We start from the raw sequence: 8,260 nt of genomic DNA on the forward strand, positions 1-8,260 counted from the left end.
GTAATGGAAAGAATTGTGCTTTTGCCGAATTGAGAAAATATTTCCTACTTATATCTAGACCGAGCTGTAAGGAATCATAGACCTAATTTTTCCTAACTTCTTCTTTCAATAACTGAGAAAACTGAGACTCTATAATATGCAACTTGATTTTAAATCTCTTTACACTGTTTTGGGCAAGATGTCTCAAAGCATTAACACAATTTAATATTCTTCATATTTCTCAAAGCATTTTTATATACACCTATTTTCACACCATTGTAGCATTGGAAGATGTTTGTTATTAGCCCTCTTCTTTTTTTCAGATTAGTGAACTTTGAGAAGTTCATGTGCCTGGTTCACAGCTGAGTCAGACTAAGACTTGCATCCTTGCCATCTTTCCCTGGGTAATTTATTCCATTCCCCCCAAAGTCAAATATAGATAATGTTGCCAACTCAGAACTTGTCTTTACACACATATGCACACACATACAAGTAATCCAGGTGAATAAGAGTTGTGGGAATGGAAAGAGATGGAGATAAAACAACGACAACAACAAAAAAACTTCCAGGCAGAGGGAAGAATGTGTTCAAACACTCAAGTTGAGAGGGAGCATGGCAACTCTACAGAAGGAACAAGGTCGAAAGACAGAGAGAGAGAGAGAGGGAAAGAGACAAAGAGAGAGAATGTGTGTGTGTGCTTGTGTAAAAGAAGGTGATCCTCTTCTTCATATTTTCACACTCCAAACTCAATATACCCAAAGCCAAACTCACTATGTTTACCAAACAAGCAGCCCCACATCTGACCTACTCCATATTTCTTACTTGGTGAAGAATGTCCCCATTCATAAAGCTGGAAGTCTGGCACTCACCCTGGGCATCTCTCTCATCCATTGTATCCATTCACCCCCAAGGAGGCCCAGTAGCGATGCGATCTAAATGTCTCTCCACTGCACTCACTCTCTCTATGAAAACCACACCCACTCTGGTCCATGCTACCATTTTCTTGCCTTATCACACCAATATCCTCCCTGCAGTTGGTAGTTCTGCTCCACCCACCCAGTCTGTTCTTCCACATTACTTCCAGGGCAACCCTTAAAAATATATAAATTTGACGACTCCACCAATCTCAAAAATCCCTCAATGACTTTCCATTGCTCTAAGCATTAACTAAAAATCTTTAATTAATTTTAGATCCATGTCTCTCAAACTTTAATGTGTGTACAAATCACCTGGAGATCTTTTCAAACTGCTGATTCTGATTCTGTGTGTCAGACTCGGCCGAGCTTCTGCATTGATGCTAAGTGCCCTGGTGAGCCGATGCTGGTGGTCTGCAGATGACACTTTGTGTAGTAAGGACCTGGAAGACCCTTACCTGTCTGGCCAACCACCTTCAGGAGTCCCTCCTCTGTCACTCTCTGTCCACCGTGGCTTCCTTTCCATTCTTTGACGTTAGCATGCTCTCTCTCAACTCAAGCCTTTGAATACGTTCGTTCCTCTACCCAGAGTTTTCTTCTCTAGTCCCATTTTCCCCATCCCCAACTCCCATGAGCCTGGTCCCCTCATATTCATCCCTTAGAGTTTATCTTCAGACTCACTCTAATGCTTCTACTTTTCCTTCATAGCACTTAACCCAGTTTGCATTCACGTTTTGAAGTTGTGAGATTATTCAGTAAATGTCTCTATTTCCCTGGTAGACTCCATGAAGACTGAACTTAGAAGTGAAAATAAAGAACTGTGCTATCAGGGGTCCAAAGTAGCTTTAAAAAATTTTTTTTTTAATTTTATTTATTTATTTTTGGCTGCATTGGGTCTTCGTTGCTGTGCGTGGGCTTTCTCTAGTTGCGGCGAGTGGGGGCTACTCTTCATTGTGGTGCGTGGGCTTCTCATTACGGTGGCTTCTCTTGTTGTGGAGCATGGGCCCTAGGCACATGGGCTTCAGTAGGTGTGGCATGAGGTCTCAGTAGTTGTGGCTCGCGGGCTCTAGAGCACAGGCTCAGTAGCTGTGGCATACGGGCTTAGTTGCTCTGCGGCATGTGGGATCTTCCCAGACCAGGGCTTGAACCTGTGTCCCCTGCATTGGCAGGTGGGTTGTTAACCACTGCGCCACCAGGGAAGCCCCCAAAGTAACTTTATGGGTCTGTCTCCAAGTCAAGACAGAGCTAGACCCTAGAAGATGACATGATTTCACTGCTGGCTGGAGTGGGAGATGAGCACCAGACATCTGGATGCAGGTCAAAGAAGGCAAGGAATGAACTTTCTGTAGTAGCAGGAGAGAGAAAGAGAGAAAGTAGACCTGGAGGCACCAGAGGCCACATGTGATCCACATACTTGCTTTGCTCACCATTAAATCCACCTCTTGCCCAATTCCTGGCACATGATATAAGTTCAATAAGAAACTAAATAAGTACGTATACATAACTAAAATGCATATCTCCTGATCTGGTGGTCCCTCTAAATCAGCACAGTGTAGATACAGTGAGTCAAAAATTTGAGTTACGTATGTAATTAAATTTTCTTGAAGCCACATCCAAAGATGTTAAAAAAAAAGTGAAGTTCATTTTAATAATATGTTTGGTTTAACCTGAAATATTATCATTTTAGCATATAATCAATATTTTACACGTATCTTTCCTTTCAAACTAAGTCTTCAAAAATCCAGTGTGTGTTTTAAGCCTACTGCACATCTCTGTTCAGATCAGCCATGTTTCATGTGCTCAGTAGTCACATGTGGTCATGGTTACCATATTGGACTCTCAGCCATCTGACCTCTCTCTAAATTTCTCGAATGAATATCTGACCTGGCACACATAGGGAGATGAACATCTGGAAAAGAATGCAGCCAACAACTGCAAGCCCGCTGCATCCCTCACCCCACACCCCTTACAACAAAGTCATCTTTTAACCACCGATGTGTGCTGTGCACACAAGTTCCTCTCCATTGTGAGTAACTCTCACTGTTGAGAATGTAAAACAAAACTGGAAGGAGAGACTAAGTGCTTTTATTTCTATGCCAATATGCCCAAAGGGTAGAAACAATTTTTAAAACACTATGTACTTGATTTGGAATGTTGAAGGAAGGTGATTGAAGGATTTCTGGTTTTCCACCCTTTGCAGGCTCCCAACAAGCCACTGACAATTCCAGGTAACGTAGACAGCCTGTATACACTTACATATGTTAGCACTGGCTGGTGACAAGGAACTGCTCCTTAATAAAGCATTCAGGACACATTCTCTGTGACTATTGGGAATGCCATTCATAAACACGTGTGTAATTTTGAAATTAATCAAATGCATTCCTTGATCTGTGATGCATATGCTGAATAATATCGTAAAGTTGTGTGCTAAACATTGTATATTTTCATCTGTAACTTTAGGGATCTCAACTCTACATATAAGTTGGTGGGCTACTCATTCATTCATCCATTCTACTCATTTATTCATTCCTTCCACAAACCTTTATTGAGCATCCTTGTGTGTGTGGCGCCAGGCTGGTGACTGAAGAGACAGTGACCCGAAAAGCACGGTACCTGTAGTTCTCAGTCTAGGGAGTCTAATTTGGGGACATCACTCTTGTATATTACTTACTCAAGAAATGTTTATGTATGTTTTAGGGACACTGGAAAATAAACTGCTAATCAAACATGGCAGGTGTTTTTGCTAGGTCTGTAGACGTTCTCTTTGCCAACAGTTTAAGCCAAGTGTTCTCTAGGCCCCCCTAAATTCCAAGGGAAGGTCACTTTCATGGTCTGTTCACAGGTGTGCTGTTCAACATTTCCATCAACCCAGTAACAGAATATCAGCAGCTTCCCCCAGCATCTCCTGTCTTCAATCTCTAGGCAAGGAAGGGGAAAGGAGGGGTAGGGGAAGGAGAGGTGCCTCATACAGCATCAGTGCCCCCTGCAGCTCTATTGCAAGCCTTCCCTGAAGCCATCTTGCTATGGACTTCTGGGGCTTAGATGCCCACTTTTTCTGCTTCCCCAGTGGGATGGGCCCAAGCTAGAACTCTGCTGCTTCTTCACTTGCTTGTCAGCACTGTTCCTTTCCCTCACGTGCTCTTTCTCCTAGAACTAGAAGGAGCTCCTTACCATCTTTTGGGTGCCTTCAGGTCTCTAGTTCTCACCGTTTCTTTGGGCAAAAGGGAAAAAATACTCTCTTCCAGTGCACAGCTCTTTCAGAAGAGGTACCCACAGCAGAAGTGCCAGGGTCCCTAGTAATCAGTTATTTCAGTCTGTTCCACTACCCAGTCTTAGTAGGGTATATCCTTCCTAGGGAAGGGGCTGGGTAAAGGAGGGTCAGAAACAGACCCTTACTGTATATATCCTGAATCCCTTGTCTGTCGCCACTTTCTGGCTCTGCTACTGAGTCTAACCCACCTTGCAGACACCTGCGGCAAAAGAGTGAAGCTATTTCTAATAATTTTCTATTACACCACTTCAGTCTGGATTCCTTCAAGCACCCCGCCACCCCTCCGATCCCCTTAAGATGGGCTGGCATGTACATACATTTAAACTCCAGTGGTAGACAATACTCAAGTATTTGCTCTTGGAGCTCCTTGGCCCTTGGTTAGGAAATTTTTTAAGTGTCTCTGAACATTGTGTGACAGGTAAGGAGTCTTTGTCTGCCCAGAGAACATGAAGAACTGCCAGGAGGAGTCAACTCTCTCTGTGCCAAGAAACCCTGTTGTGCCAGGTGTGTATACTCCGAGGGTGTTGGAGCCTTGGTGTTCATAAAGTTTAAATAACCAGCCTTTATATTTCCAGCTTTCTATTATTATGGATATTTAAAATTTCAATTTAACATATTCCCCAAAAGAAGGACATAGAATTGATGTATTTGTCACAATGGGTCATCATTTTTTTGTGCACAATCATTGGAACATGCAGACTCTACAATGCCAACGAAAGTGGTTGCTTAGTTGAGAAAGGAGCAAGCATTAGGAAAATGGGAATTTTAATGTGTGTGATCATTAACCTAAGCAATAAGACATTGATCCATTCTTTGAAAACCTCACTACTTCCTTAGCACTTGCTAGCACCTCACTACTTGCTATGCTCTTTGAATCCAGGCTTTTACTAGGTTCACCTCTCTGACATGGTAAATATATTCTTATCGAGATCATGACATTCAAGGTGTGTTTTTCCTGAAAAATGAGTTAAGAAAATACGTTATATATAAGATCACATATTCCCATTGACTTTCATGGTCATTTTAGAGAAGATTTCCCATACAGAAATTACAAGGAAATATATAATAAAATTTCCCACTTTCTATTCCAAGTACATTTTGCTTTGTTAATATATTACCTTTGTAGCTTTTACTTTCCTAATCGATTTGCCAAGAATTAGGCAGAGGAATGGATGATCCACATGAATTGAAGATAGTCTCTCAGGAGTACACATGTATTACTATGCCCCCTGGAGATTCTGTGGACATCATGGGATTTGCCTATTGGATCAGCAGTTCTGACAGTATTAAACCAAGAGTAAACAGAAAATTTTTATTCTTGAATATCTTAGATGCTATAAAGTGTTCCTGTCACTCCCATTGTGATTTTCTACATTCTGTAAACCTTGGGAACTATCAGTCCTTGCTTCATTGATAACTGAATATTGTTAAACTCTGGGATTTGAGGTCAAGGATTATCTTACCTTTGAGTGATTCAGTTGAGAGTGATGTTGAGTGAGTTGTCTGCTGCTACCTTTCTCTAAGCTGTTAAGATGGGTGATTTGGGGGGCACATGGTGAGAGGCAGCACTTGGCATCTTTCTTAAAGTGAGTCCCAATCTTCCCCAGGTACCTCCATGCAAGATGAGGTCATTTCCAGTTAAGATATTAAATGGTACCCTTATCATCTGTAAGTATACATACTAACTTCCTAATTTCCACTTTATATCGCCTCCCATAGGCATCGTGAAAATACAGATGATTAAGTAGAAAAACAATGCATAGTCATTGCTTACCTTCTTATATACCCTCCACTCCTCCCATCCCCAGTGTAGGGAAATAAGACTTGGAAAACGATGCCAGTGTACCTGCCTCCAGGCATGGCTCCTCTTCCAACCCTTGGACTCTTTCCCAAGTTCCAGTTTTACTACCTACCTGGGAAAGTAAACAACCAAGTGATTTTCTGAACATTTCTGCAAGACTACCTGAAAGATTTTCCATCAGCCCTGCGGTTACATGCTTGCTGTCTTGGAGGGGATTTGGCAGAGCCAAGAAAGACTTATAAATCACCTCTGGGTGACTTGGCCAAAAGTCCAACCGTCTCTTACTCCTGAGTGATTTACTTTGCCATTGATTTCCAGTTCTAGTGTCGGACAGTTTGGTTGATGAGTTGAAATCCTAACAATCAGCTGATAATGGTTTGAAGTAGCAGCAGACTGAAGCCAATGTGTGCTGGACCTGGTGACAGCCGCTGTGTGACAGAGCTTGCCAGAAGCATGGGGAGAGCCTCAGGTTGTGAGTGTAGGCCTGATCCTTCCAGATGAATGGGAGCTGACAGGAGTGATCTCTGCAGCATGGAATGGAGTGATGACATGAAAACAGTGACATGTTTGGGATTGAAACACCAGGCACAGAAATGTCACTTATAATGGCCAGAGAAATGACATGGGACTCACACTAACTTTACTTGATTTCAGTTCAAAGATGTCCTTTGTGCTAAGAGCCAGAGCTAGCTGGGAGTCATGCCTCGGGAAAACCACTCCCTTCTTGACCATCCCCACCCCAATTTAATCAGAGCTACAAAACCACTGGCATTTTGTGCCATTAAAACTGTCATCCTCAACCCTGGCTTCACCGAAGAATCACCTGAGCATTTCCGCCCTGGCCCCTGGGAGGGGGCTTCTGATTTAATTGGCCCTGGGCATGGGATACAGGATTGACATGCCTTAAAATCTCCCCCGGGTGATTCTGATTCCAATAGTGGTTGAGGACCACTGCATCAGAGGGCTGAAAATGAAGAATAAATGCCCTGGAAAATGGGTATAATTTTCACTATAATAACACCATGAATCTATATTGCCCAAGATGCTCAAACACTTTCCTGTTTTATTACCTCAACATTATTTTTAAGTGCTGGCACTAGAAGCTAAGTAAGTTTAAAAGAATTAGTTTGACTCATCCAACTAGTCACTTGGTTCTAAGAACACACCTTTTCCTGCCTTTTTTTCTAATGCCCTTTCTTTGAGCCAGAAGAATGATTGTGGATCCCAAACAAGGGTCACCTTGACCCTAGCCCAATCTGAACTTTGAAAAGCTGAGAGGAAAAGGTGCATTGGAACTGTTTATTCAATAACACAAAGGTGCTGCCCTTTGTATGTAGAGCTGATGCAGATGTTAGGAAAGGCAAACACTTCGTAAGCTTCATTTTAGCTGAGGTCATACTTGTCATATATTTTTCTTTTGGCATTTACATATTCTAACTCAGCTGTGGCGGGGGTAGGTGGGTGAAGGCTGACAAAGACCAGAGTGAGTTAGTCCTTTTCTCTTCCACTGACCTGCCTCTCATCTGGGATTTGAGTCCACCCGTGAAAACCTGTCTCCCCCAAAGGACCTGAGAGACGTCATTTCCTTAGCAAAACTTTGTCGACCTGTATCTTTTCCTAGGGTTATTTACATTTCAAACACTATCTCTAATGTAGACTGAAAATAATGCAGACATGGGAAAACAGGTTAGAAATACAAATAAGTAGAATAGATAAATAAACTGGTAGATGATAGACAGATAGACAGATAGATAGATAGGCGGACTTTTCATTGTTTGGGGTGCCCCCATGGAATTCTACAATGTAAGTAACTATCTTTGAGGAGCTCTGAACATTCTGGAACATGAATGAAAACTAATCCTTGCATCTTCCTTCCCTGTGGCCTTACAGGCTAGGAGAGAAAATACACAAGGGAGGTGGAGGTGGGTTAAGGGATTTCAAACTGCATCACTATAACTGACTCCTTAAGTAATTTTCTACCTTAAGTAACCTGCCCAGTAGTAATTGTTCCTGGGACATGAGAGTGAAATTAGGTGTTAATGTGTTAGAAATTGAAAGCAAAATTGCAACTCAAAAATTATGTTTTATCAATCCATTAAACATCAACAAACCATCATTTCTGCTTTGTACTTTTTAATTAAAAAAGAAAGCAAATAGTGAAGTAGGCTATTTATACTATGAAGAATGGCCATTTCATTTATTGCTTGTGAGGAACAACACTTTGGATTGAGAAATATGATTGCCATTGAGATGTTATTCTCCAAATATCAAAGCTTTTTTAATATAAAAGTTATT

This window comes from Mesoplodon densirostris, chromosome 10 (genome assembly GCF_025265405.1).
Source record: "Mesoplodon densirostris isolate mMesDen1 chromosome 10, mMesDen1 primary haplotype, whole genome shotgun sequence".
NCBI classification, from domain to species: Eukaryota; Metazoa; Chordata; class Mammalia; order Artiodactyla; family Ziphiidae; genus Mesoplodon; species Mesoplodon densirostris.